This window comes from Cornus florida, unplaced genomic scaffold (assembly GCF_030987335.1).
Source record: "Cornus florida cultivar Cherokee Brave unplaced genomic scaffold, ASM3098733v1 CherokeeBrave_3.0.0_Hap2_Chr01, whole genome shotgun sequence".
Taxonomy (NCBI): domain Eukaryota; kingdom Viridiplantae; phylum Streptophyta; class Magnoliopsida; order Cornales; family Cornaceae; genus Cornus; species Cornus florida.
In genome coordinates this window covers 58,739,485-58,767,379 of record NW_026775571.1, presented here as the reverse complement: position 1 = coordinate 58,767,379, position 27,895 = coordinate 58,739,485, and the positions used below count along the sequence as shown (strand labels likewise).

General features: G+C 28.0%; 1 pseudogene; it reads right to left on the bottom strand.

Annotated features, from left to right (window-relative positions):
* Positions 1–1,680: 1,680 nt before the first annotated feature.
* LOC132272954 (probably inactive leucine-rich repeat receptor-like protein kinase At5g48380) lies at positions 1,681–27,895 on the bottom strand (annotated as a pseudogene).

Here is a 27,895-nt window from a genome sequence, read left to right as displayed (position 1 = left end):
GTCTCATCATCATAAACAATGAGGAAGTCTGCAGGAGTGGTGGTAGCAACTTTGTCATCACCATCTTTATCATCTCCATTCTTCGTTCCCTTCCCTTTCTCGTTCTTGTTTTCTTTCTTCAATTACCTGCAACATTTCTTGATGTGTCCCTTTTTCCCGCAATGATGACACTCAACATTTGCAAACTTGTTGAACTTGCTTCTGCTGTTGTCTCTGTTCTTCGGACCTCTGCTCTTACTTCTCCCCCTCTTTTCTGTAACTAAGATCTCTGACTATGAAGAGGATCCCTGTGTTTTTCTTCTCATCTCTTCATTTAGCAAACAACTTTTGGCCATATCCATTGTGATTACACCTTCTGGAGCAGAGTTAGACAATGAAGTTCTGAGCGTCTCCCACGAGTCCGGTAATGAACCAAGCAACCATAACCCTTGTATCTCATTATCAAACTTAATACCCATTCCAGCTAGCTGATTAATAATTCCTTGGAATGTATTCAGGTGATCAGATAAAGGAGTCCCGTCCCGGTATCTCAAAGCCATTATCTACTTAATCAGAAAAAATTTATTATTTCTAGTCTGTCTAGCATATAGCTGTTCAAGCTTACTCCATAGAGAACGTGCATGTGTCTCTCCACTAATATGGTTCAAAACATTATCATCTACCCACTGCCTGATATACCCACACACCTGTCGATGTAACAAAGTCCATTCCACATCAGATTTGTTTTCTGGTTTTTCAGCACTAAACACCAGTAGGTAATAATCTTTCACATAAAGAAGATCATCCATTTTTCCTTAACATATGTGATAATTTGAACCATTTAAATTAATCATTCTACTCGTATTTGCTTCCATAACTCAAACTGCCAACCTGGCAATCTGTCAACCTAGAGGTCTGATACCACTTTGTTAGGGAACAGCTTCAAACCATAACACAAGATATATACGTGGTTCATCCAAAATCAGGGTTACATCCATGGATGAGAAAAGATTCACTATATATGTAGAGATATTACAATAGTAGAGAATTTCAACACCGGACCATGCACACAAACTCTTGACCAAGTTCTCCATATACTCCACGAGACTCCCTCTTGCCATCAGTGTTCACTCTACCAAACCCGTAACTCACCCCTACCATTAACGTACTCCCTCATGAGGCTACATCTCTTTCAACTCATAACTCTCAACAATAGCTTAAGTGTCTATTTATAGAGTCACATACCCAATTCCTTGGTGGACAAGGATTACAATTTCTTAGAGCCCAATACATGTCTCTACAAGAAATTACCATAAAAAAATACACTCTAAAATAGAAACTAATAATAATGGGAATTTGAGACATAATTCCTAACAATCTTCAGAACCTTTGGCATCACAACATCATTTTTATGTTAGCAGCAAACTAAAAATGAATTCTAGCTGGCACTGGCAGGAAACAATACATATGAATAATAGACTCTATATAGAAAGAGAGAATTAGAACAATATATATATATATATATATATATATATATATATATATATATTCCGAAAGTTCAAATGGCCCCATGCACTCACAATATTGTTTTTACTGGCTCAAATACTCAGCCTCCAATTTGAAGAGAAGAGATCATACCATATAGACTAATAATGCCTAGAAGAAAAACTTGTCTAGCTTGATGCCTTTGGTTCCTTCTTCTTAAGCCAGTACTCCACGCGAGTAGTAGTAAATAAATATGCCCACAACAAAGGTGGCAACTATCACGCCGCCAACTGCTGCCCCTGCAATGATTCTGGTGTCTGGAAGATTCCAGCAAGCTTTTAGAAGTTCCCCACAGAGTCCTAAATTACCTGCATAGCTCTCACTTGGGATGTTTACATCGACAAACTGAGGGACCTTTCAGAAGATCGTTCGTAACGCTAAATGTCTTGATCCGCTTAAGCAGGCTGAGTTGTTTCGGGATGTTACCAGTTAGCCGGTTGTGATCGAGCTTAAGGACATTCAAATAACTACAATTCGCTTGACAATCTCACCAGAAAAACTGTTGGAGGAGAGATCAAGGGATGTCACGTATAGAAGCATTCGGGATATACATCCATATTCTATAGAGGTGGTTGCTGGAGAGGTCTAAGCCTGTTAGGCTGGTGTAGTTCTCGATACCACGAGGGAGGGAACTGACCCTTGAGAACCATGTTGGGTAAGCCGATATCCATGACTGCATTTTGGCCCAGGTCCCAGCATTCAACACCCTTAAAATTACATTATAGAAGTCATCAACAAAGACTTTTTTAATTGCCATCGACTTATCTCCCCACCAAAAAACAGAAAGAAAAACTGCAAATAACATACCACAACGGTCTTGTAAAGACCCGAATATCTACATCTATACTATTATTAAACATGTAAGGTGTTTCAGTATTTCAGTATTTATTTATTAATATAAATAAAAAAAATTACATACAAAAAATTACCTAAAAATTATTTAAAGAGTTTAATTCAAATTACAAATTATCTAATAAAATTTATAAAAATTAATTTAAAGAGTTTAATTCAAATTACAAATTACTTAATAAAATTCATTTTTCTTATCCCCACATTGATTTTAAGTAAAAGAGATTACATGGAAGTCTCTTATAAAACTATAGACCTGTAGAAATAATAATCACACAAGATCAAGTATAGTACTAAATTTTTTTGGGTCGGCCTTCTGGCTAACCTTTCTCGGCCTTTTGTCTAACATCAAGTGTAGTACTATTTTCTCAGCTTTTTGACTAAGATCAAGTAAAGTACTAAATTTTTTTGGGTTGGACTTACCTTTCTTGGTCTTTTGTCTAACACCAAGTGTAGTACTATTTTCTCAAACTTTTGGCTTTTAGTATTTATTTATTAATATAAAAAAAAGAGGTTTTACAAACAAAAAATTACCTAAAAATTATTTAAAGAGTTTAATTCAAATTACAAATTGCTAATAAAATTTATAAAAATTAGTTTAAAGAGTTTAATTCAAATTACAAATTACCTAATAAAATTTCATTTTTCTTGTCCCCCATTGGCTTTAAGTAAAAAAGATTACATGGAAGCCTCTTATAAAACTATAGACCTAACAATATAATAATCACACATTTCTTAGCCTTTTGGCTAAGATCAAGTGTAGTACTAAATTTTTTTAGGTCGGCTTTTGGCTACCTTTCTTGATTTTTAGCTAAGATCAAGTGTAGTACTACTTTCAGTATTTATTTATTAATATATATAAAAAAAAGAGTCTTTATAAACAAAAAATTACCTAAAAAATATTTTAAAAGGTTTAATTCAAATTACAAATTACCTAATAAAATTCATTTTTCTTGTCCCACATTGGTTTTAAGTAAAAAAAAGATTACATGGAAGCCTCTTATAAAATTAGGTCTTTTGGCTAAGATCAAATGTAGTACTACTTTCTTGGCCTTTTGGTTTTCAATATTTATTTATTAATATAAAAAAAAAAGTTTTTATAAACAAAAAATTACCTAAAAATTATTTAAAGAGTTTAATTCAAATTACAAATTATCTAATAAAATTTATAAAAATTAATTTAAACAGTTTAATTCAAATTACAAATTACCTAATAAAATTCATTTTTCTTGTCCTGCATTGATTTTAAGTAAAAAGGATTACATGGAAGCCTCTTATAAAGCTATAGACCTAAAGAAATAATAATAACACTTTTCTCGGCCTTTTGCCTAAAATCAAGTGTAGTACTACTTTCTTGGCCTTTTGGCTTTTAGTATTTACTTATTAATATAAAAAAAGAGTTTTTATAAACAAAAAATTACCTAAAAATTATTTAAAGAGTTTAATTCAAATTACAAATTACCTAATAAAATTTATAAAAATTAATTTAAAAAGTTTAATTCAAATTACAAATTACCTAATAAAATTTTATTTTTCTTGTCCTACATTGGTTTTAAGAAATAAAGGATTACATGGAAGCCTCTTATAAAACTATAGACCTAAAGAAATAATAATCACACCTTTATTAGCCTTTTGGCTAAGATCAAGTGTAGTACTACTTTATTGGCCTTTTGACTTTCAGTATTTATTTATTAATATAAAAAAAAAAGTCTTTATAAACAAAAAATTACCTAAAAATTATTTTAAAAGGTTTAATTCAAATTACAAATTACCTAATAAAATTAATTTAAAGAGTTTAATTCAAATTACAAATTACCTAATAAAATTCATTTTTCTTGTCCCACATTGGTTTTAAGCAAAAAAGATTACATGGAAGCCTCTTATAAAACTATAGATTTAAAGAAATAATAATCACGCATTTTTTGACCTTTTGGCTAAGATCAAGTGCAGTATTACTTTCTCGGCCTTTTGGCTTTTAGTATTTATTTATTAATAAAAAAGAGTTTTTATAAACAAAAAATTACCTAAAAATTATTTAAGGAATTTAATTCAAATTATAAATTATCTAATAAAATTTATAAAAATTAATTTAAAGAGTTTAATTCAAATTACAAATTACCTAATAAAATTCATTTTTATTGTCCCACATTAGTTTTAAGTAAAAAAGATTACATGGAAGCCTCTTATAAAATCATAGACCTACATAAATAATAATCACACCTTTCTCGACCTTTTTAGCTAAGATCAAGTGTAGTACTACTTTCTCGACCTAAAAAAATGTATAAAAAAAAAAAAAAAAAAAAAAAAAAAAAAAAAAAAAATTTCTATAAACTCTAAAAATTATTACCTAATAAAATTTAAATTACCTATTTTATCTATTTGTTGTTTCTAAAAAAAATATGCACTCTCTCTATATATAAATCTTTTTTTGCTTTGCTACAAAAAATATATTTCAAATTATACAAACTCTAAAATTATTACATAATAAATGCCAAATAAAATATTTATTAAAACTCTAACATGAAATATATTTCAAATTATTGAAACTCTAAAAATTATTACCTAATAAAATTCAAATAAAATATAAAATTATTACCTAATAAAATTCAAATAAAATATTTATTAAAACTCTAACACGTAATACATTTCAAATTATATATTTTAAATTATAGAAACTCTAAAAATTATTACCTAATAAAATTCAAATAAAATATTTATTAAAACTCTAACACGAAATACATTTCAATTTATATATTTCAAATTATAGAAATTCTAAAAATTATTACCTAATAAAATTCAAATAAAATATTTATTAAAACTCTAATACAAAATATATTTCAAATTATGGAAACTCAAGAAAAGAGTTTCTATAAAAATCTGAAAATTATTACCTAATAAAATTTAAGTTACCTATTTTATATATTTGTTGTTTCTAAAAAAATCTATACTCTCTCTATATATAAGTCTTTTTTTGCCTTTATGTAATCACATTAGTTTTATATGTTTTTTTCTAAGGTACGTGTAATCCCCATATTATACATTGTTTTATCCTTCAGATTATGCATTGTTTTATTATTTTTTTATTTGTCTCACCCCCATATCATGCATTGTTTTATTATTTTTTATTTGTCTCATATCCAGATCATGAATTGTTTTATTAATTTTTATTTGTCTCATACCCAGATCATGCATTGTTTTATTATTTTTTTGAGTAATGAATTCTTTTATATGTCCATGGCTTATGCCTCCCGAATATGATGTTCTCTGTAGAATAACCCTCAGCATTTTAACCCCTGAAGAAACTGAGAAGAAATTGACTATTTGACTGGCCAAATTCATAATGGTGGAACTGAAGTTGTTGAATTGAAGTTTATTAATAACACCTCAATTGCAGTTGAGGAGCTTGAAGTAGTAAGCTTAGAAATAATAAAATTTAATTTTGTGGACTTCAAGGAGCTGAACAAGTACTTTGATGCAAAAAAAAAAAAAAATTATGGGTTAGTTTTCGTTTAATTATCAACTTTTCATATATATGTTCTCTCTTGTACATATATAAAATAAAAAAAAATTAATAAAAAAAAATTTTAAAATTTAAAATTTAAATTAACATTAATATTTTATTTTTTATTTTATTTTTAATCTTGCTAGATGTTTTGGGAATTGTTATTGAGGTATCTCCTTCATTGAATATGTAAGAAGAAAAACAAATGCACAACCAAAAAGCGGGAAGTCATTATAATGGATATGAGGTACGTTATTATTATATTACATATACAATCATAATTATGCAAATATAATATAATGACTAAAGTAATTAATCTTTATTATAGTTGAAGGACAACTACTTTGACGTTATGGGAGGATCTTGCTGAGAATGAAGAAAACTTTATCATGGAGCTAATACAGGAAAGACCTATCATCACAGTTACACGTGTCAATCAACACCTACAAAGGTAAATTATCATACAAATTGATATTATTTATATTATATATTATTAAGTAAATGTATAATAACAAATTTTTACAAATAACAATGTATATTCCAGGTCTGTCTCTTCAAACACAAAAGGATCTACATTACAAATTAATATGGATGTTGAAAGTGTCAAAGCATTAAGATATTGATTCGTTATTTATTGTAACTTATTTTACATTATATATACACTATTTGTAGAAAGAGAACATATTTTTTTGTTTTATTTATGTAATTATTTTACAAGATAATTTATATGTGGACAGGTCCAAAAAGAACATAAATAACAAAGATATAACAAGTTTCATTTCCAGTATAAAAGATCAAAAATTCAATGGTGCTGAAAGGTTAAATTTCAAGACATAATAGGAAAATTTACAATGTCCTTTGAGGTTTTAAATTTTAGTATAATTCTTAATCTTCCTTAATTATGTATTACGTTTTTATATTCAATTTATATATTGAGGAAGTTATATTTTGTTGCATAACCTGCAGAAAACAAATTACTCTTTCGAAGCAACAATTGAAAATGTCGTCAATGATTGCAAACCGTGGTACAACGCATATGAGAAATGTAACAAGAAAATTAAAGTTGAAAAAGATAGAGTATATTGTCCTCGATGCAACACAACAGACCCAAAATGCTTTCAAAAGTATTATTATATCTTAAATCTTATTATTGTATTTATTTCAATGGTTTAATAATATTACAAATACATAATTCTTTATCTTTACTCATGTGCAGATCCATGATGATAATTAAAGTACGAAGTATGGAACATATTGGAACACTTGTAACCCGAACAGTGTTCAATGATTGTCAAACATTAATAAATTGTTCACTAGATGATTTATTACAATTACAAATTGAGGTAATTTTTCACTCTTATTCGTAAAATTTTAATTAAATTAAAAAAATATTTACTTGAATTTCTTAATAGCTCTAAATTCTCAGTAGCTCTAAATTATATTTGTTCTTTTTGCAAGTCAAGGATGAATTTAGCAACAAAGTGACAAGCTGCAAAGGAAAATATTTTCTTTTTCTAGTGAAGATAGACAATACTCAACAAGTCGTGAAAACTTATTTTGCGGTGGAAGAATTAAAAGAATTGACACTTGACAATGATTCATTACATAAAGAAATGAGATATGCAAAAAAGATAAAGACTGAGAAATAAATAATTTAGGAATATTTTTATTTTCAAACAGTTATAGTTTTGGATTTTCTAATATATTTTATTTCTTTTGAGATAACAATTATTACAATTTAAAAATTGTTGGTACCCTTTCAGATTTTATAATATAAAGAATTTTTATATAGTATTTATTTATGAATATTTTGTAAATTATACAATTTTATTTTTATATATTTTTTAAATATTTGTAGTATTCATTCATACATTAATGGAAAACCTCATTTTGTTTCTTTTGAAACAATTATTGCTCTCTAAGGCATTCTGGCCTGAAACTATTTTGCCTATTTTTTTTATAAAACTATAAACAATTAAAAAATATATGAAAATATAAATTATATAAATTAGAAAATATTCATCACGTGTATCACACGTGCCTTTTACTAATATATATATATGTGTGTGTGTGTGTGTGTGTGTGTGTCCCCGCGCCTTGATATTTGTTATAGGCTGGTAGTATATTTAATAGATTAAAAGATAATGCATGGGTCTTGGCATTTTTATGTGACCAATCTGGGAGTGCAGTTATATAAGAAAATAAATAGGTATATTATATAGGTTAGAATATCTTGGCGTTTGTGCCGAGGTAGCTAGTTTATATTATATGCCTTAGTTAACCAAGGCCAGGTTGTGTGAGAAAAAAAACAAAAAGAAACGTGCTTGTGTGTGTGGAAGGTCGTACAACATATATATACTAGGAAAAGGCACGTGCGATGCACGTGGTGAATATTTTGTAACTTATAAAATTTTTGTTTTCATATTGATTAATAAAAATTTATTTTATATTAATAAATAAATACTAAAATATTTTGAAATTGGTGATAGAGTTTAAGTTTCATAAATTAATAAATTCTTCTATATTTTTATATTAATACTGAAATATGTATATTCTATTTTTTATTAAATAATAATTTTTTATCTTAATAGTGAAATATTTGAGTTTTGCAAAGTAACAAATTTTTTTAGGTAATTTGAATTTTATTAGGTAATTTGTAATTTGAATTTTATTTGATAATTTGAAATTTAGTATAATTTTTAATTTACAATAGAAATTCAATTATATTAATTTTTAATTAAATTTTAAAACAGAAATTCAATTATACTAATTATACATTAGATTGAAATTGATATAAAAATTTATTATATGTAGTTTGTGGTTTTTGGAAGACCCTAGGTTATATTTTATTTTCTTTAAATATGTAATTTGTGGTAGAATTTTATACAAATTATTTTATTTTATTTAGATATATCTTTGTAAAATTAGATTTTCTTTTATTAAAAAACTTATAAAAAAATAGATAAATAGAAGGGTTATATACTTATATGAGATAGAGTTCTCTTTTTGTATTAATTAATAAATATTTTTTATATTAAAAAATAAATACTGAAATGTTCAAATTCTTGTATTATTATATTATTATATATTTTCTTTAAATATATTCTTGTCTAATGTGATAGAGTTATACAAATTTTTTTATTTTCTTTAAATATATCCTTATTTAATTAGATTTTATTTTATTAGAAAACTCATAATAAATAGATAAATACATATTATATGCGATAGAATTTTAAAGAAAATAAAATACTTAATTTGTGGTAAAGTTTTGGTAATTTGTGTTAGAGTTTTATAAAAATTATTTAATTATATCCTTATCTAATGTGATAGAGTTTCATTGCAAATAAAATAGGTAATTTGTGGTACAATTTTATATAAATTATTTATTTTCTTTAAATATATATATCCTTGTCTAATTAGATTTTTTTAATTAAAAAAACTCAGAATAAAAGATAATTTGTGGTAGAGTTTTAGAAAAATTATTTCATTTTTTATACCAATTATTAAATATTTTTTATATTAATAATTCTTGTCTAGTTATATTATATTTTATTAAAAAATTCATAATAAATACATAAATAGGTAAATTGTATTAGATTTTTATATAAACTATTTTTAAAAAATATTTTATTTTATTTAAATATATCGTTGTCTAATTAGATTTCCTTCATCAAAAAACTCATAATAAATAGATAAAAACAAATTATATGTGATAGAGTTTAAAAGAAAATAAAATAGATAATTTGTGGTAGAGTTTTATAGAAATTATCATATTTTCTGGAAATCTATTTATAATAAATAAATAAATAGGTTACAGTTTAATAGAAATTCTTTAAAAAACACTTTTTATATCAATTAATAAATATTTTTTTATATTAATAATTCTTGTCCAATTAGATTTCCTTTTATTAAAAAACTCATGATAAATAGATAAATAGGTAATTTGTGTTAGAGTTTTATAAAAACTCTTTTCAAACCCTTTTTATATTAATTAGTAAATATTTTTTTATCTTAATAATGCTTGTCTAATTAGATTTTCTTTTATTAAAAAAACTCATAATAAATAGATAAATAGGTAATTTGTGATATAGTTTTATAGAAACTCTTTTAAAAACTCTTTTTAGATCAATTAATAAATAATTATTTATATTAATAATACTTGCCTAATTAGATCTCCTTTTATTAAAAAAACACTTAATAAATATATAAATAGAAAATTTGAGTTAAAATTTTATAGAAACTCTTTGAATATTCTATCTTTGGCTACTGTGATAGAGTTTTATTGAAAATAAAATTTGTGATTTGTGATAGAGTTTTATAAAAAAAATTTATTTTTTTTAAATATATCCTTGTTTAATTAGATTTAATTTTATTCAGAAACTCATAATAAAAGTTAATTTGTGGTAGAGTTTTAGAAAAATTATTTCATTTTATATATAAATTAATAAATATTTTTTATATTAATAATTCTAGTCTAATTAGATTTTCTTTTATTAAAAAATTCATAATAATAAATAGATAAATAGATTAACTTAAATTTTATTAGATAGATTTTAGAGTTTGATTGACATTTTTTTTTTTTTTTTTTTTTTTTTATAAAAACTCTTTGCATATCAATTAATAAATATTTTTTTTATAAAAGTAGATAGTTAAATACTGAAACTCTTTGCACATGTAATAATACTATATATAAAAACTTTTTTTATATTAATTAATAAATATTTTTTATATAAATAAATAAATACTTACACACCTTGGCACAACTTCTATATTTTATTCAGAAAATTAGGTTTTCTTTTATTAAAAAATTTATAATAATAAATAGGTTAATTTGAATTTTATTAGGTAGATTTTAGAATTTTATAGAAGTTTTTTTTTCTATAAAAACTCTTTTCATATCAATTAATAAATATTTTTTTATATAAATAAATAAATACGGAACTACTGAAACTCTTTTCACATTTAATAAATATTTTTTAAATAAATACTGAAACTTTAGATTTACTTTTATTAAAAAATTCATAATAATAAATAGATAAATGGGTTAATTTGAATTTTATTAGGTAGATTTTAGAGTTTTATAGAGTTTTTTTTTCTTTTATTTTTTTTATTATAAAAACACTTTTCATATCAATTAATAAATATTTTTTAGATAAATAAATAAGTACTGAAATACTGAAACTCTTTGCACATTTAATTTTTTATTTTCTTTAAATATATCCTTGTCTAATTTAATTTAATTTTACGAAGAAACTCATAATAAAAGTTAATTTGTGGTAGAGTTTTAGAAAAATTATTTTATTTTATATATCGATTAATAAGTATTTTTTATATTAATAATTCTTGTCTAATTCAATTTTCTTTTATTAAAAAATTCATAATAATAAATAGATAAATATGTTAATTTAAATTTTATTAGATAGATTTTGGAGTTTGATAGAGTTTTTTTTTTTTTTTAAATAAAAAAAATACCTTTCATATCAATTAATAAATATATTTTTTTATAAAGAGATACTTAAATGCTGAAACTCTTTGCACATTTAATAGTAGTATAGATAAAATCTTTTTTTATATTAATTAATAAATATTTTTTTATATAATTAAATAAATACTGAAACACTTTGGTAGAACTTCTGTATTTTACTCTGAAAATTATATTTTCTTTTATTAAAAAATTGTAATTTGTAATACGTGTTAGAGTATTATAGAAAATATTTTAAAACTCTTTTTACATGAATTAATAAATATTTTTATATTTTAATAATTCCTATCTAATTAGATTAGCTTTTATTAAAAAAAAACTCATAATAAAAGGTAATTTGTGGTAGAATTTTAAATATTTTATTTTATTTTTTATATCAATTAAAAATAATTTTTATATTAATAATTCTTGTCTACTTAGATTTTCTTTTATTTAAAAACTTATAATAAATAAATAGGTAATTTGTGTTAAAGTTTAATATAAACTCTTTTAAAAGCTCTTTTTATATCAATTAATAAATATTTTTTATTTTAATAATTATTGTCTAATTACATTTAGTTTCATTAAAAAACTAATAATAAATAGATAAGTAGGTAATTTGTGTTAGAGTTTTTTAAAAACTCTTCTAAACCCTCTTTTTGTATCAGTTAATAAATAATTTTTTATATTAATAATACTTGTTTAATTAGGTTTCTTTTTATTAAAAAACTGATAATAAGTAGATAAACAGGTAATTTGTGTTAAAGTTTTATAGAAACGCTGTTGATAGAGTTTTATGGAAAATAAAATAGGTAATTTGTAATAGAGTTTTATAGAATTATTTTATTTTCTTTAAATACATACTTGTGTAATTAGATTTAATTTTATTAAGAAACTCATAGTAGAGTTATATAAAAATTATTTTATTTTATATATCAATTAATAAATATTTTTTATATTAATAATTCTTGTTTAATTAGATTTATTTTATTAAAAAATTGATAATAATAAAAAAATAAATAGGTTAATTTAAATTTTATTATGTAGATTTTAGTGTTTTATCATATTATTTAATAAATATTTTTTTATATAGATAAATAAATACTGAAACTCTTTACACATCTAATAATTGTATATATAAAAACTATTTTTATATCAATTAATAAATATATTTTTATATAAATAAATAACTATTGAAATACTCAAACTCTTTGACAAAGCTTCTGTATTTTACTCTGAAATTCAACTCTTTTTATATCAATTAATAAATATTTTTTTATATAAATAAATAAATACTGAAACTCTTTGACAGAATTTCTGTATTTTACTTTGGACTTCTAGATTTCTAGAATTCTTAATTTTTGTACCACTTCCTCCATGCCTCTATTTATAGGTTTCTTGGAAGAATAAGATAATGACGTGTCCTTTTCTGGTAATGACATAATCATAACTGGGCCGGGCCGGTTATATTGTGATAATTATTCATAAAAAATAACTAAAAATAAGAGTTTTATATAAAATATGATTGATTTTTTTAGGTAATTTTTAAATTTTTATAAAAATTATAATTATCCATAAAAAAAACTAAAAATAAGAGTTTTATATAGAATGTGATTGGTTTTATTAGGTAAATTAGATTTTCTTTTATTAAAAAACTTGTAAATAAATAAATAGGTAATTTGTGTTAGAGTTTAATATAAACTCTTTTAAAAACTCTTTTTATATCAATTAATAAATATTTTTTATTTTAATAATTCTTGTCTAATTAGATTTACTTTTAGTAAAAAAACTTAAAATAAATAGATAAATAGGTAATTTGTGTTTTAAAAACTCTTTAAAAACCTCATTTTGTATTAGTTAATAAATAATTTTTTATATTAATAATACTTGTTTAATTAGGTTTCCTTTTATTAAAAAAACTCATAATAAATTGATAAATTGGTAATTTGTGTTAGAGTTTTATACAAACTCTTTAAATATATCTTTGTTGATAAAGTTTTATTGATAATAAAATAGGTAATTTGTAATAGAGTTTTATTGAAATTATTTTATTTTCTTTAAATATATACTTTAATTTTATTAAGATACTCATAATAAAAGTTAATTTGTGGTAGAGTTTTATAAAAATTATTTTATTTTATATATCAATTAATAAATATTTTTTATATTAATAAATCTTTTCTAATTAGATTTTCTTTTATTAAAAATGGATAATAATAAACAGATAAATAGGTTAATTTAAATTTTATTATGTAGATTTTACTATTTTATAGATTTTTTTTTTTTTTTTTTTTTTTTTTTTTTTTTTTTTTGGTTTTAGTAAAAACTCTTTTCATATCATTTAATAAATATTTTTTTATATAAATAAATAATGAAACTCTTTACACATCTAATAATAATATAGATAAAAACTCAAACTCTTTACACATCTAATAATAATATAGATAAAAACTCTTTTTATATCAATTAATAAATATTGAGTTTTCAGAGCTTTTGTATTTTACTCAAAAATTCAACTCAATTAATAAATATTTTTTATATAAATAAATAAATACTGAAACTCTTTGGCAGAGCTTCTGTATTTTACTCTGAAATTCTGGATTTCTAGAATTCTCAATTTCTGTACCCCTTCCTCCTTCCTCCATGCCTCTATTTATAGGCTTCTTGGATGAATAGAATAATGGCATGTGTCCTTTTCTGATAATGACATAATCATAATTGGCCACTTATATTGTGATAATTATTTATAAAAAATAACTAAAAATAAGAGTTTTATATAGAATGTGATTGATTTTATTAGTTAATTTTTAGAGTTTTATAGAAACTATAATTATCCATAAAAAATAACTAAAAATAAGAGTTTTATATAGAATGTGATTGATTTTATTAGGTAATTTTTAAAGTTTTATAGAAACGATTTTTACAAAAACTATTTTTATATCAATTAATAAATATTTTTTTATATAAATAAATAAATACTGAAATACTGAAACAATGAAACACTTTGCACATTTAATAATAGTATATATACATACATACACTATTGTATATATATATATATATACTTTTATTAAATGTGCAAAGTGTTTCATTGTTTCAGTATTTCAGTATTTATTTATTTATATAAAAAAATATTTATTAATTGATATAAAAAGAATTTAATAGCTAAATTTACACTAAATTTACAGTATTTTAATATTTATTTATTAATATAATTGATATAAAAAGAATTTAATTGTCCTACATTGGTTTTGAGTTATAAAGGATTACATGGAAGCCTCTTATAAAAATATAGACCTAAATAAATATTAATCATATGACGACGGCCGTTCCAATACGCCAAACTGAATGCAGTGAATGTGTGGTTCAAGAAAAGCCTTTTATGTCAAATTTAAATTTATAAAAACCACTACCAACACCACTACTAACGTAGCAAGAGTGAGTATGGATCATCCCAAGGGATTATACGTGTTGGAATTTCAACTTCGACTTTAGCGTACCAAATGATTGCAAAAGAGAGTTGGGTTGGTTGATTAAGCTAAATTGAATTCAACTAAATAAAATAATATGAAGTAAACAAGAGAGAGAGAGGTCTTGGGGTGTAGAGATCACCACCAAGCAATACTTTTCCAAACCATAATCAAGTGACTAATGAGGGAAATGAATGTGTTGCAACAATGTTGTGTGTGTAAAAGACATTCAATTGGTAATGGTGACTCAACAAGTGCAAATTGTCTCAATCAACATGTGTGAGGCCACAATACATCTATTGGTAGAGGAATATATTGTCTAAACATCATGTGAAGATAACAAAATAACAATTCAAGTCATTGAACCTTTCATTAAGCTCATAGTCCAAGCAATCCATAAGGATGACTTAGTTAAACATGCATTATCTATACATCATGTGAGAGGTACAAAATATCTATTGGGAGAGGAATAAATTGTCTAAACACATGTGAAAGATACAACATATCATAACTAGTCATTAATCCTTCATTAAGCTCAAAATCCACATACAACACAATATTAGAGCATGTGCTTCTTGCATTCAAAAGCATGGAACATCAAAGAACAAGCATGAATTGTCTCCCCCATCTAACACTACACTACAACTATACTACTAGCATGAAAATAAACTAAGGGAGAGGTACAATCCATCAAGGAATAAGTATGAACCATCAAAAGACATAACAAGAGCATTTCATTAAGCATATCATCTTGATAATCTCTACATCTATAGCATCAATACACATAGACATGCATCAAAAACACAAAATCTAGGGATAAGCACATGAATATCCTACTTTAGCATACATAGACATATGGATAGAATATAATAGTCAATTGGAAGCATTAAACCATACAAACCATGAAATAATCAAGATTTATATATACATGAATATCAAGATGTATCATACAACACTAATCCCTCAATAATACACAAGATTAGAGTATAGAAAGCATGCTTGGGGCTAACTCTAGCCCCAAGAGGATGTCTAGCCACTCATGCTAGTGATGATCCAACCCTCAAGGGCTAACTCCATGGCTGCTCCTTGTTGGTGAAGATCTTCTCCAATGGTGCTCTAGCTTCCTCCCTTCTTCTCTCCAAGAATAGCCTTCAAGATGATTTTCAATGTGTGACAAGAGACTCTAGAGACTCCCCCCAAAAAGTGTATCATATTCCTTATATAAGTAGGTCAAATACACCCCATGATGAGCTGTGGTCGTGCAAGGCATATTCTCCAATGATTGGATGAAGGACGGAATAAATGAGCTGGACTTTAACTTTTTCTCGCTGGAGGAAGTTCGATTGATCGAACCTTAACTTGGATCGATCGAAAATGGGTTCGATCGATCGAACTGCATTTTGGATCGATCGAAATGGTCTGACTCCTCCGAATAATGACAAGGCTGGGATATTTTCAAGATATTTATGGGGAAAAAGACAAAAGTGGTTGGTAGGCGTACAGCTGTGGATAAGATCAATCATTTGAATAGGACAAAATAGGGTTTGATCGATCATAGATGATGTTCGATCGATCGAACTTGGAATTTCAGCAAAGGCCAAGGTTGGATCTATCGAGAAGTACTGTGATCGATCATAAATGTTCGATCGATTGAACTCTAAGTTGGGTCGATCGAACTTTTCAGCTGCACAACTTGATTCCTTTTTGCTCCTTTCTTTCTCCACTTTGCTCCCTCCTTTGGTTTATCTCAGGATTGCTTCAATTAAGCTTTTATTTGGCTGAGTTAGCTCAATTTTGGGATTAGTGCCTGAAAATATAAATAACACGTAATAAGTTTAAAACGGCAAAGTAAGATAGATAAAGGTACTAGAATGCTTAAGCTTAATGGGTTTAAATGCGCATTTTTCAGTGCTCATCACACCCCCAAACTTAAATATTGCTAGTCCCTAGCAATGAACTAAGAAGTAAAGGAATGAAATAAACAACTATACAAGTGTAAACTGGAAAGCAAGTAAAATGATAACACTATTTTCGTAGGGAACACGATTGCATTTAGCATATGCAACAAGCCTTTTAAACCCCTAGGTTACCCCTAGTGGACGAGTAAAGTCTCGTGAGGGTTTCCAGAAATGGTACCCATAAACATTAAGCTCATTCTTTCAAAAGAGGCACCAATATTGCAAACAAGCATTGGGAGAAAACTACCTCAAGTATGCAATTTTCAACCATTTCCAAGCAATCTCCCAAAATTTCAATATCAAGCAAGCAAGTATGGTCCTCCACATATCAAGAAAATGATCATGAAAATCAAAACAAGTCTAGAATCCATGTGAGAGGTCCGGCATCAAGTGTGTTGTTATCTTAGCCAACTAGAGAAGTAATCACATCCTTTCCCTCAAACTAGCACACAAATCTAGTACAGATCATCAAGATAAGAGAGTGAACCTTTTATTAAAGCTTTATTCTTCTAGGTGCGTTTATTCTTTTCACTCTATTTTTTTTATTTTTTTTATTGAGGATCAAAGATGGAAATATTGTGCAATGTGTTGATCTCTTAAGCTTTCTAGAAGATTCATGTAGCGAGCGTTAGGTCAATGACTCCCAAACCAGATGGCTTTAGGGCATTAGGTGTTAAGACACCCCTACGGACTTACAAACTCAAATCAACTAGGTTACAAATCAAGACAACAACCATCTAATCATTTCCTACTTGTCACCTTTTGGGAGAAGTCCTCACTTTTATTACTTTTGCAACTTTTTCTCTTTTTTTTTTTTTTTTTTTTTTTTTTTTTTTAATCAATTATTAACCTAGAGTTTGGGCCCTCCACCTTTCGGCGCGAGAAGTTCACTGCTTAATGAGGCAAGAATCCCGGTTACTCAATGAAAATGGTTGTTATCCACCTTTATTAAGAATGAAAGCTTTCAATGCACTACTAGCCCAATTGGGATATAACCAATTCAATAATCAACAAAGCATGTACCCCACAAATGAATGCTAGTGTGCACCGGTGCTAGTGTAGAATCCTAAAATGAATCTCAAAACAATCACAAATTCAGGATGATGTGGACCACAAATGCAAGCAAGATATCAATCTTTTGAACAATTTACTCCTAAATGGCATCCTCAAGGCATACAAAGAGTATTGGACTATCAAGTCAAGCAATTTTTAAATTTTAAGCAATATAGTCCTCAAAAGATCAAAATCATAGCTAACATCAATCTCAAATCTCAATCATGCATTTAAAGCTCAAATCTTAAGTAGAATGCAACAAGACACCTTACCCCCAAACTTAAACCGCACATTGTCCTCAATGTGCAATGAGAACAATGGAAAAAAAAAAGTGAAAAGAGTATACCGTGGTGGTGTAGACATGAAGCCCGGTCATGATCCAATTCGAAAGACGTCTCCCCAAAACTTAGAATCAACGACCTACTTGAATAACCACGCTAGCAAACTCACATCAAATATTAAATGGGATAAGAATAATCAAATCAGGCATTCTAAGGCAATGTAACACATGATGCAAGAGAGATATAAGATCAAGCCCTAACTAAAGCATAAAGTATGCATGACTACACATAAGGGCACAATGATGAATCTTTTTATATTTTTCATTTAATGAAAGCAAGTATATACAAAATGCAAGAAAAACAAAGAATAAAATGCATGAACAAAATATAAAAAGAAAATTAAATAAGGCAAAATGTAATAAAAAAATATGTTCAATGTAAGAAATGAAAAACAATATGTGCAATGTAAGAAATGAAAAGGAACATGTACAATGCAAAAAAAATGGAAAGAATATGTACAATACAAGTATATACAAAATTTTCTTACTTTTTGTTTTTCATTTTTTTTTTTTTAATATATATGTGAAAATATGCAAAGAAAAATGAAAAATGTAAGAAATATGCAAAATGGGTTCTAAGTTTAACGTCTCTAGCAAGACGGAATGCTTCTTTGAAAAATCGTCTCATTTTTTTTATTTTTTTAGACAAAACAAATATGTACACAAATAAAAATAAAAAAGGCAAGTAAATAAAAATGTAAGAAAATAAGGAATGCAAAGATTTTTTTTTTATTTTTTTTAATAAGTTAGAAGAATTAAAAATTAAAGTTAAACAAAATATTTTTGGATTTTTGGAAATAAGATAAAAGGAAATAAAATAAAATAAAAGAAAAATGTTTTTGGGATTTGATTTTTTTTTTTTAATTTTAAATATTTGAAATAAAAATAAAAATAAAGCTTGGAAATAAAAGTAAAAATGAAAATAAAATAAAAATCTTTTTGGAATTTTTGAAAATAAAATTAACAAAAATATTTTTGTGTTTTTAACAAATTTCCAAAAACTTCTTTTTTTTTTTTTTTTTTAGTCAAGAGAGAGAGGTAACTAAATGAAATAAAATAAAATAAAAAAATAAAATAAAATAAAAATAAAAATAGAAAAAAGTCAAAAAGTGAAAGGGTCAAAGGGGCAAAGTTGTGATCGATCGAAGATGAAGTTCGATCGATCGAACATAGCTGTGATCGATCCGAGATGAAATTCGATCGATCGAACATGTAAAATTTTGGAGATCCCGAGAGCATGCATTTTCAGAATTGAAACATGTCCAAAATTTTCCTAAGTGTTGAAGCTCGAGATCGATCGAACTATAAAGTTAGATCGATCAAATGTTCTTTGATCGATCGAAATTGTAGTTGGATCGATCGAACAGTGAAAATCCTGGAGATCCCGAGAGCATGCACTTTCAAAATTGATGAAAGCTCAAAATTTTTTCTAAGTGTTGGGACTCAAGTGGAGTTCGATCGATCGAATCCATAGTTGGATTGATCGAAGAACAATTCGATCGATCGAACTGGCACCAAATGCCTAATTTTGAACTGAAAGTGCAGAAAATCCTATGCTAAGCCCCAATGATGGTAACAAGAATGAAAATTTGAAAAATAGATGGAAGAATGTACACAAGAATGAAAAATAAAAAGAAATGAGGGAGGAATAGAGTTGTGAAACTCTACGAATACTAGTGTTTAACGTCTCTAGCAAGACGTTAGGTCAACTCACTAATCAAATGAATCAAAAACTGGATATGAAACATCCTTATTGACCCTCTTTTCACTTTTCTCATTTAATGTCCCACTTATGACAATAAAATCATCCTCCAAAAGAATGACTTGAAAAGAAATAAAAGAGATGATATTGTTCCTTTCATCCACGGTCTTGAAAACAAAATCAATCATGGTTAGGCTTGCCTCTTTGTTGTGTTCTTGAAACACATTCAAATGATCATCCATATTGATAATTGGTGAGGCATTGTCTTTCAAAGACTCATTTGGATTAATAAGAAACACCCTCTCTTCATCCCTCTTCTCCTCCTCATAAATTACCATTTCCTCACCTTCTAAGTAAGCTAAGGAGTCCATTAGAGAGTTTATTTCATTTTTAGAGCTTTTAAAGTCAAAACCACAATTTTTATACATTTCCAAAAGACATTCCTCAAGAGGGTCATTAGAGATAATAGAAGGAAGGCCTTCTTCAACAAGTTCCTCCTCCTTCTCTCCTACCTCAAGTGTGGTCAACATCTCCTCACTCTCTAGAGTAGCCATCTCCGAGATAAAATCATAATCAAAACAAGGAAAGTCCTCATTAATCATGTTATGTTCTATTGGATTAGCCACTAACTCACTTGCCACTTCCTCCTCTATACAAGATAGAGTGCTAGGCATTAGCTCACTTGTTTCATTCTCCTCACTCTCAGCATCCTCATCTATATACATTGAAGTTCTTGCCATTTTTTCATTTGCCTCTTCCTCCTCCTCTTGATGAGAAAGAGTACTTGCAATTTGCTCAACTTGAGCTTCTAAGTTGGCTAAAGTTTGAGAATGAGAATTAATAAGTGACGTGTGTGAAATATGTGCATCAAGTAAAGTTAACACTTTTTCTTCAAATCCGGGTGAGTACTTAGAAGGTGGTGGAATTGATTCATCATAAAATGGTGGGGGAGGGTAATAGTCACAAGAAGGATTAAATGAGTGATCAAGTCCATAATAAGATGATGCATGAAATGAATTGGACTCAATCTCATAAGGATTAAAACATGATGGAGGAGCATAAGGTGAAGGGATGTAATTCCCCCCCAAACTTGGATCAAACAATTCCTCCATTCACATTTAAAATCCAAATGCAACAAATAATGCCTCAACAAAGGCCTATGCTTGGACTTAAAATTTAGTAATGAAATAAGCCTCAACAAGGGCTATCACAAGCATGCAAAGAAGTGAAACAATTAAAATACAAGAGTTCCAAGAATTGCTCACAATGGTCCTTTAGCACTTCAACTCCAAATTTAGCTTTTAAGCTCCAATGATTGCTTTAAGTTCTAAAGTTCGCCTTCCTTGTAGTCAAGTACCTAATTGAACAAATAATAATGAGAATTAAGAGAAAAGAATATACAATGGAAAATAAAATAAAAATAGAAGCAATCTAATGAAAACTATTGTCTAGTTTAATTCCAACAAAACCGTTAATCCCCGGCAACGGCGCCAAAATCTTGACGACGGTCGTTCCAATATGCCAAACTGAATGTAGTGAATGTGTGGTTCAAGAAAAGCCTTTTATGTTAAATTTAAATTTATAAAAACCACTACCAACACCACTACTAACGTAGCAAGAGTGAGTAGAGATCGTCCCAAGGGATTATACGTGTTGGAATTTCAACTTCGACTCTAGCGTACCAAATGATTGCAAAAGAGAGTTGGGTTGGTTGATTAAGCTAAATTGAATTCAACTAAATAAAATAATATGAAGTAAACAAGAGAGAGAGAGGTCTTGGGGTGTAGAGATCACCACCAAGCAATACTTTTCTAAACCATAATCAAGTGACTAATGAGGGAAATGAATGTGTTGCAACAATGTTGTGTGTGTAAAAGACATTCAATTGGTAAGGGTGACTCAACAAGTGCAAATTGTCTCAATCAACATGTGTGAGGCCACAATACCTCTATTGGTAGAGGAATATATTGTCTAAACGTCATGTGAAGATAACAAAATAACAATTTAAGTCATTGAACCTTTCATTAAGCTCATAGTCCAAACAATCCATAAGGATGACTTAGTTAAACATGCATTATCTAAACATCATGTGAGATGTACAAAATATCTATTGGGAGAGGAATAAATTGTCTAAACACATGTGAAAGATACAACATATCATAACTAGTCATTAATCCTTCATTAAGCTCAAAATCCACATACAACACAATATTAGAGCATATGCTTCTTGCATTCAAAAGTATGGAACATCAAAGAACAAGCATGAATTGTCTCCCCCATCTAACACTACACTACAACTACACTATTAGCATGAAAATAAACTAAGGGAGAGGTACAATCCATCAAGGAATAAGTATGAACCATCAAAAGACATAACAAAAGCATTCCATTAAGCATATCATCTTGATAATCTCTAGATTTATAGCATCAATACACATAGACATGCATTAAAAACACTAAATCTAGGGATAAGCACATGAATATCCTACTCTAGTATACATAGACATATGGATAGAATTGAATAGTCAATTGGAAGCATTAAACCATACAAACCATGAAATAATCAAGGTTTATATATACATGAATATCAAGATGTATCATACAACACTAATCTCTCAATAATACACAAGATTAGAGTATAGAAAGCATGCTTGGGGCTAACTCTAGCCCCAAGAGGATGTCTAGCCACTCATGGTAGTGATGATCCAACCCTCAAGGGCTAACTCCATGGCTGCTCCTTGTTGGTGAAGATCTCCTCCAATGGTGCTCTAGCTTCCTCCCTTTTTCTCTCCAAGAATAGCCTCCAAGATGATTTTCAATGTGTGACAAGAGACTCTAGAGACTCCCCCCAAAAAGTGTATCATATTCCTTATATAGGTAGGTCAAATACACCCCATGATGAACTGTGGTCGTGCAAGGCATATTCTCCAATGATTGGATGAAGGACGGAATAAATGAGCTGGACTTTAACTTTTTCTCGCTGGAGGAAGTTCGATCGATCGAACCTTAACTTGGATCGATCGAAAATGGGTTCGATCGATCGAACTGCATCTTGGATCGATCGAAGTGGTCTGACTCCTCCGGATAATGACAAGGCTGGGATATTTTCAAGATATTTATGGGGAAAAAGACAAAAGTGGTTGGTAGGCGTACAGCTGTGGATAAGATCAATCATTTGAATAGGATAAAATAGGGTTCGATCGATCGTAGATGATGTTCGATCGATCGAACTTGGAATTTCAGCAAAGGCCAAGGTTAGATCTATCGAGAAGTACTGTGATCGATCATAGATGTTCGATCGATCGAACTCTAAGTTGGATCGATCGAACTTTTCAGCTGCACAACTTGATTCCTTTTTGCTCCTTTCTTTCTCCACTTTGCTCCCTCCTTTGGTTTATCTCAGGATTGCTTCAATTAAGCTTTTATTTGGCTGAGTTAGCTCAATTTTGGGATTAGTGCCTGAAAATATAAATAACACGTAATAAGTCTAAAACGGCAAAGTAAGATAGATAAAGGTACTAGAATGCTTAAGCTTAACGGGTTTAAATACGCACTTTTCAGTGCTCATCATCATACCTTTCTCGGCCTTTTGGTTTTGTTTCAGTATTTATTTATTAATATAAAAAATATTTATTAATTTATATAAAAATAGGGTTACTAAAAAAAATTACACTATATTTACAGTATTTCATTATTTATTTATTAACATAATTGATATAAAAAGAGTTTAATTGTCCCACATTGGTTTTGAGTTATAAAGTCCCACATAAAAATATAGACCTAAAGAAATATTAATTATATAATTGATATAAAAAGAGTTTAATTGTCTCACATTGGTTTTGAGTTATAAAGTCTCACATAAAAATATATACCTAAAGAAATATTAATCATACATTTCTTGTGTAAATTTACAGTATTTCAGTATTTATTGATTAATATAATTGATATAAAAAGAGTTTAATTGTCTCACATTGGTTTTGAGTTATAAAGGATTACATAGAAACCTCTTATAAAAATATAGACTGAAGGAATATTAATCATACATTTCTCGGCCTTTTAATTTTGCTTCAATATTTATTTATTAATATAAAAAATATTTATCAATTGATATAAAAATAGTTTAATAACTAAATTTACACTAAATTTACAGTATTTATTTATTAATATAATTGATATAAAAAGAGTTTAACTGTCCCATATTGGTTTTGAGTTATAAAGGATTACATGGTAGCCTCTTATAAAAATATAGATTTAAAGAAACCTCTTATAAAAATACAGACCTAAAAAAATATTAATCATACTTTTCTCGGCTTTTTGATTTTGAAGCTTATTAAAAGTTGTTCCACATCAGTTTTGTGTTTTAAAGGATTACAAAGAAGCCTCTTATAAAAATATAGACCTAAAAAAATATTAATCATAACGAGTCATTAGTATAACATATTCATTACGGGCATCGCACGTGTCTTTTTCCTAATATATATAAAAGTACACAGGTGTAAAGGGCATTAGGTGTGACGTAAAAACAAAACAGACTAGAGTGAGAAACAGAGAGAGGGAATTTTATAAACCCTGAGCCCTTTCTTCTTCAATTATTTTCTTTAAAATTTGAAGATCTTGGAGTGGGATTTTACAAAGGGTTTAAGAACTAAAGTTGCTCTATTCAATGTACTCTACAATTTTCTATTATTGGAATACTGATTCATGGTTGGTTAATCTTCTAGAGTTTTGCTTTTCTTTGATTAAGGTAGGGATATATTAACCTTAATAACCCTTAATTATGTGCTTTGTTCTTCTTTTTTATTTTGTTGAGTATCATGTTCTATATACGAATATTCTCAATTTTGGTCTTAATTGAGAATATATTGTTAGTTGCTAATATAACATGAATATCTTAAATTTTGATTTTTTATTTATTTGAGAATTAATGCATTCAAGGTGTTGATAAAATACTTCATTGAGCGATTATATTTTAACACACGTAGTAAATGTGTGGAATTTGGTTTAAGTGTTAATTGATTAGTTAACGGGGTTGCGTCGGAAAAGCAAGATAGGGCTCAGTGCCCTTAGGTGAAAAACCTTAGACTTGGCCAAGTGGTGCTCGTATCCGCCGAGTTAGTAGCCCGTGAACCGAGTAGGTATTACGTGGCTTGTGATGTCAAGTGCACGGAATTACGGTCAATGCCCAGAATTTATTTGATTGAGACTTGATAAATATTTGTGATGAATATTTGGGATGAAATTGATTAAAAAGTTGTTGTTGTTATTATTATTATTATTATTATGTTCATGCTTTCATCAAAGTTGTTTGGTTGTTGCATCTCATATATTATTGGTTATTTTTGTTAGTGTATTTTCTACTGAGCTTTGCTCCCCCCTCCTCCTAAAAAAAATTTGCCGATGAAAGAGATGGTACGAGAAATAATTACTTACTGTTGCTTGGCTTCGAGAATTTATAATAGTTTGATTATTTTGATGTCAACTTTGGAATTATTATTTTTAGTTCGGATTTGTAATAGCTTACAATTTTATCTAGCTTATTTAGTTTGGATTATGATATGAATAATTTTATTATTTCAATGGGTACTGTTAGATGATTAATTGGATTAATGTTTGAGCACTTGATAAATTTAAAATTAGGGTTAAGTGCAAAAAACCCCCTCTACTATCGATATAGTGCATATCAGTCACTGTGTGGTAGAAACCCTCATATATTATTAATTTGGTGCAAATAGGTCCCTGTGTGATATAAAATGATAATAATACCCTCACTTTAGTTGAATAAATTAATAAGTATAAATATAGGCCATGTGAAAATGACCCTTTTATCCCAAACACCACCTAAACCTAATTTCCCTCAACCCAAACACAGCCTTATGCCCATATGTAACTGTTCATCTTCTTCAACACGCACAATGTCACAGCCCAAACAGGCAAACACCCAATCCATCTACAAAAGTTTTTTGACATTCCTTGGGATTTTACTGCAAAAAGTTATCACAAAATTGAAATTTCCCTTCATATTCGATTTATTTATGCTTCAGAATGTGATGAGCTCTGCTTTTCTAGATCTTTATACAACAGGCTACAGCCAATTAACATTGAGAATGAATATTACTAGAAAGTTCATGAACGGCTTTTAGGGCTTAGTTAAACATGCATATGATTATGGAGTATGGGTGTTTTGTGAATGAACTACAGTTTTATTAGCATATAGGTAAATCCTCATTCAGCATGTGTCTATAAAAATTAACACAGAATGGCCACAACTATGAGAAGGAATTGCCAATTTTATCGTCCTTTATTTATTTATTTGGTATGTTAATTTCATATCCATATTAGTGTACCCTTTTTTTTATTAATATTATTATTATTATTTTTTTATGAGAATTCATGTTTGGACTTCAGCAGGGGTTGATCTAGGAATGATTTTAACAATAGGCTGTGGCTCCTAATATCTAGCTGCTACTTACTGGAATCAAGTGGATTTGACCCTCATCAAGCTATATTTCGAGAAATGCTGCTTATCTGAAATTTTTTGTTTGATCTTTTGTGCTCCTGGTGATTAGGGTGAAGTGGGTTTTGATGAGATCAAATTGAGGCTGTTGAGAGACCAATGATTCTGTTACTCCTGTAACAACATCGCTTGATTCATTACTTGAGATTGCAGAAGAAACAGATATGGTGATGGCGGTAATCCACCTGTTTTACATCACAGTTTCTTAATCTCCGATGACCCAAATGTCTCTGGCAACAAGCCGAACTTCGCATCCTCAGGCAATTCATACTCCAAAGCAATATTCCCAGTCATTGTCAAATACAATTTCGTCTAAAAAAATTCATCTAAAAATAGTTGGGACTTTGGTAGTGTTCTTGATCGCCGACGCGGCTTTGACTGCAATATAATTATGCGACATGAATTCAGCATCGAACTGCTACTATCGGCCAAACACGTATGTGCTATTATTAAAACTCGATCCTCACTGGTCTGAACCACAAGGGTTTCATAGGCCTCAATTTACTCTCTCTTTCTCTCTCTCTCTCCTCATCCCTATTCTCTCTCTTGTCCACCTACAGGGTTTGAGAGGGGCAAAATAGGATAAAAAGGGCAAAATTGTGTTTTCATATTTATTTTTTGTCAAAAAGTAGTTAGAGTGGTTTATTTGCACTTTTTTTAAATTTTATAGGTAAATGTGCACATTTTTAAAAAGTAGGAACTAGTTCTGCATAAATTTTTTTGCACTTAACCCTTAAAATTATCTTTATTTTTATTTAGATTTATTTTGAGGAGATGAGTATAATTAAATTATTGTCACTGTATGATTCATGTTTCATTTGAACGAAAAAGGCATCACGGGTTACTTGTTGAGCAGATCGACTTTGAAAGTGATTTAGGGTGGAGCATATGATCCAAGTAATTGTTAAATGCGCTCAAAACAAAGTGAATCTCCTCTTGCTTATTGTTATTCTCTTAAGTTAAAAGGTTACTAATCAATCTAAATTTGGTACATAAAATTAATCTATTTATTTATTTTATTTATACAGTACATTACCAATGTTGCTGAGATTTGTGCCTTGGTGTCCGTGCACCATTAGCCAGTGTGTCTTTTATTTGCTTTGAAAGTCGGCCACTATTAGCATATCAACGAGACGCTGAAACATTCATTACCTATGGTGAAGCCTCGGTGCTAGTGCATGTCCATCCATCATTGTTTACATAGGTATAATTAGATATAATTATGTGTGGAAAATAATATGTGTAAACAGTGTGTCGCCGCCTTCAACCGCCACGGTGCCACACCGTCATTGCCTTCATTGCTTTCTACCACTATCACTTCCATGGTAGCCTCCACCACCACGTACTTCTATGCTAGTAGTGCCACCGCCTTCCACCATTACTACCTTCGAACACTACCACCAACATTGCCACCACCCTTGTCACCATTATCAGTATTGTTGCGTACTGCTCCATCCAAGGGCGGATCCAACGGTGTGCGAATCTGGGCTTCAGCCCACCCCAAAATTTTTTTTTTTACCAT